Here is a 4,490-nt window from a genome sequence, read left to right as displayed (position 1 = left end):
ATACCTCCTATGTGTGGGATGTGGCTTCCGTAGCGTCCCAGCTGGGTACGCTTTCCCAGTGTTATCCAATGCACCACTGTATGGAACAGTAGTGGCGGACACCTCTGCCTAGCCGCTGTCCTGTCTTCCGCCCCAGCTGGTGTGGGGGGACTTGCCGGCTTCCGCAGGGCACTGGAGGGGGTCAGCAATAGTGGCGTTTTCCATACGGATCCCAATTCGTCAGTCACTGACGTAACGTAGAACGTGACTGACTGAATGGGAACGTCTAGGTTACTTGTGTAACCCTCGTTCCCTGAAGGAGGGAACAGAGACGTTACGTTCCGTAGCCACAGTTGCTGTACCACCGCTGTACGGCCGGGGCACGTAGTCTCGGCTCCTCAGCGAAAAACTGATGTGCGTTTGCACGCGCTCTCCTTTTATACCCGCGCTGCGGGGTGGGGTGCGCGTGGCGAAACACGCACGCCAACTGTCATTGGCTTGTTTAGTTAACACTCGAAGGGGATTGGGCTCTCGGGCGAGATCCCAATTCGTCAGTCACTGACGTAACGTCTCGAACGAGGGTTACACAAGTAACCTAGACGTTTTCAACATTGGTAATTATGAGAAATGTTTCTTGAGCACCAAATCAGCATATTCAAATGATTTCTGGAGTATCATGTGACACTGAAGACTGAAAATTCAGCCATTGCAGGCAATATTAACATTTTAAAATACACTGGAATAGAAAACAGTCATTTTATTTTACAATATTACTGTTTTTGCAGCATTTTTTGATCAAATAAATGCAGCCTTGGTGAGCTTAAGAGACCTAGCGACCCCAAACCTTTAAACAGTAGTGTATGTTAACAACCTATCATATAAATAGTTGAAATATCATTCTGAATGCGTTGGATGTATAAACTACCCATGTGCAGCTGTGCTTCAATTGCTTTGCCCTTTCTGCTGGTTTGCCTTGCTCTGACCTCTTTCTTGTTTAGTTCTGTTTAATAACTTCTTTTATTTTGAGTTGAGTTGATGAATTTAGACAGGGCTATAAGAGTATGCGCTAATGCAGACTCAAGGACGGCTCTGCTGCTGTCAGTACATAGTAGATAAGACCTCTAAATGAGGCCTTTTATGTCCACTATTTCTAAAACCCTGCTGATGGTTTAGTGCTACTTCATATTGTAAGTAATGAATTCAAAATGGACCCTATTTGCTTTTTAAAAAAATGGTCATGCTCAAATATTCAATGAATCACCATGAACCTCTTTTAAGATTACTATCAGAGTCATTAGCTCGCTTAAATCAAATTGCCAAATTACCGAAATAATCTCAATGTTACTCTAACGGAGACAGATGGCCTGTCTGTTTTCATCAATTCAGAGCCTTTTAGCTGATAATACATTATTTAAAAAGAAATCTAAAATTACAGGATCCCCGTCATCTCCTGCTAACTGCAGTTGTATTACTGCTGGTTTAATTCCAACCATATAGGCTATTCCTTGCTAACTTTTGTTTTAGCTGTGTCTTTTTCTCTCAGCTTTGGCTGAAAAAGCATTCCCAAATGAAGATGATAATCCAGATCTCCAGATTTAGTTGGCCTAGTTGGTGCTTTCAACGTGCCCGTTTTATCGTTCCGACCCAATTTCAAAAGCTTTTATGGTTGGGGAATCAGGCATAGAAGATGCTAGCGCTATATACTGTAAGCTAGCCTAGCCGTGGTGGTGCTATCAGTTTCCAGTAATATCATTTAATCAGGTTTGAAATTGCCAACTAACAAAGCTGCTAACAAAGCACTTAGCATAATGCTAACGATCTGTAGATAGATATGTTTGTTGCCTGATAGTGTGAGGATTAGCGTGCTTGCTTATGAAATGTGCAGTTTGTTTATTTTGTGTGGGGCATGGTTTCACATATGGTATGTGAGTGACTAGCAATCAGACAACTCCGTTTCCTCGGTTCACATTTGACGGTCATCCGAAGAGAGAGTAATTTTACATAGCAGCGTGTTTTTGCCCTCTTGCCGGGTGTGATATTTGGAACGTGTCTAATTCCAGCGGTCTCTAAATGAGTCTACAGCCAGCATGTGGGATCTTGTGCTCTCTGCATGCATAATATGCTGGAGATAATCATCTTGGAGTTAGCGCAGCATAGCAATCTGTTCGCGCCAGCCTGAAAAGCGCTTCAAGTTAACAGATACCGTATGATGCATTTCCCCATTTTCACCTTTTTGATTGGCTTTGTGATTTGATTTATGTGGTATTGCAAATTCCATCTCTTATTTTATCTTAAACACTGAAAGTTAATAAAAAAGCAGTGATGTATTTCCAGACTTGCATAAAGGCCAATGGTTGCTTGTAGTTGTTGCCTAGAGCTGATCAGGAGTGCGTTGTGGGAATCTGGCATTTTAAAATAATCATCTAGGCTATGAACCATATTAGGATTTATTTATGTGTTTGTATATTGTCTTTTTATTAATTAATTAATTAATTTTGTGTCAATGTGCGCTGATCAAGTTTACAATGTTTAGGTCACCTGAATGGAGTCACTTATTGAAATGAAGGAAATGCGAAACATCTGTGAATTTTGTAAAGAGTCTATAATTGTTTTTCTACCAAGCTTGTTCTGTATATAATTTTTTTTGGGTGGGACCGGAGTGTATTTGGGGAGGTTTTTTTTTTTTTATGGTCGGGGTCGTGCAATGATCTGTAATTAAGATGACTGAAACTATAGACTGAAAAAAAGACACGAAAATTAAATAAAATGTTATATTTGCATGATTTCCTGTATTTTCAATGAGCCTAAAATTCATTGTGGTGTATACTGAGTGGATGTACGTCAAAAACACTATGAAACGGAAATTCTGAATTTTTTCTGTGATGTTTTGTCATTTTATTTTCCCCCGGGCTTTATTGACTTATTTTATTCAAGGCAATGCTTCCACTGTCATCACATTTAAACTCATTTACATGTGTAATGGATTCAACTGCCACTGTAAATGAATCAATTACTTGATGAAACAATAGGTCAGATCATTGTCAAACGTGACTGATGTTTTCATTCAGTACCAGCGGGGTTAATTGATATGCATCCCTGTTCAAAAAGATGAACATCCATTGGTCAGAGAGGTCAACAGTTGAAACTGCCAACAACAAACTTTTGAAAAGCCAACAACAAACTATTAGTGTTTGCGAAATAATTGCATATGAATTAATACCAACTCACCCCCTCAGTGTTTGACCCAGGAATGTAGAAATTGCTTTAGCTGTTCACTTAATTGTTTATTTAATTATTTTACATATTTAATGTAATCCAAATATAGTGGTGAACTTGATGAGGGTCCTATGGTGAATTGGTTTCGGTGTCACCTTGGTTGTTTGTTGTCTCCAGTGGAATTCCCAACCCATTTCATCGACATAGTCAAGTGTTGGTTCAAATTTTTACCTGATGTTTGTCTACTACTTAATTAACTCAACTTAGTAAGAGGTTAATATAGAGATGTTGGTACACATTCAAGAGCTTTAGATTAATACAGTAAAGTTTACCTCGCACCTTTGAGTAGAGTTCCTCTAGGTTCCTATTGTGCTTAAGTCTTTGTTGTTCTTTAATGTTTTAACAGCATTGATTAATCACCCAGTTATTGATCTTCAGACATCCCAGAAGGCTTGTCTTCAACTGCTTTCTTAAGAGTCTATTATGAAAGCATCTTTGAACTGTCAAAACAAATCCTAAAATGATCATTTGTCATCTTATTCGATTCCTTGTCAAGAATAATTGACAAACTCTTCTGACAGTTGAACTTTTCTGGAAAACCTTTCCAAGTATCCCTTGATGACTTCATTGTGAGGAACTTATGTATAATTCACAGTATAAACTGGGAGTTGGAAGTCTGAAAACCACTTGCTCAGAGACTATGATGGCCCAAATTCAATCCATCAGACAAATAAACTCCACCAGCCACAATCGATTGGACACATTCTTGCTTCAACCTGTGTGAGATGGCGGAAATAGGTTGCAAAAGTCAATTAGACCCTTGGGAGTCTTTGAGTGTTGTGTAATTGTGTTTGCATCACATCAATATATTCAATTTGAGATTTGCATTCAACAACAAAAATCAGCTGTTACAATGATTTTGAGTAATTGGGTTCCACATCAAAATGTAATCGTTGGCCTCTTAGTTCACCTCTACTTAATTAACCCCATCTCCAAGAGGACAAGGTGTTGGGCAAGAGGTCATAGGTTATGTTTGCTCTTTCACACCTCATTACAATGAAGGGGAGATTGATTTTGGATCCATGTATGAAACATTCTTCCCTCTCCATAGATCCATATATACAGTTGATTCATTTGAAAACTGGCCCATTGTTTAATGTGACATTCATTGCTGTTTTTTTTTTTTTTCATGTTTCATTGCTTCTTTTTGGTGTTGATTCTCATTCTTTGTCTCTCAATTTCTGTACAAAAGATCTATTTCTATATTTGCAATAAATTTGTATCAAAAAGAACAA

The sequence above is a fragment of the Sinocyclocheilus grahami genome, unplaced genomic scaffold, assembly GCF_001515645.1.
Source record: "Sinocyclocheilus grahami isolate Dianchi unplaced genomic scaffold, SAMN03320097.WGS_v1.1 scaffold295.1, whole genome shotgun sequence".
Classification (NCBI taxonomy): Eukaryota; Metazoa; Chordata; class Actinopteri; order Cypriniformes; family Cyprinidae; genus Sinocyclocheilus; species Sinocyclocheilus grahami.
The sequence above is the reverse complement of the archived record's forward strand: the minus strand, read 5'-3'. Positions refer to the sequence as shown.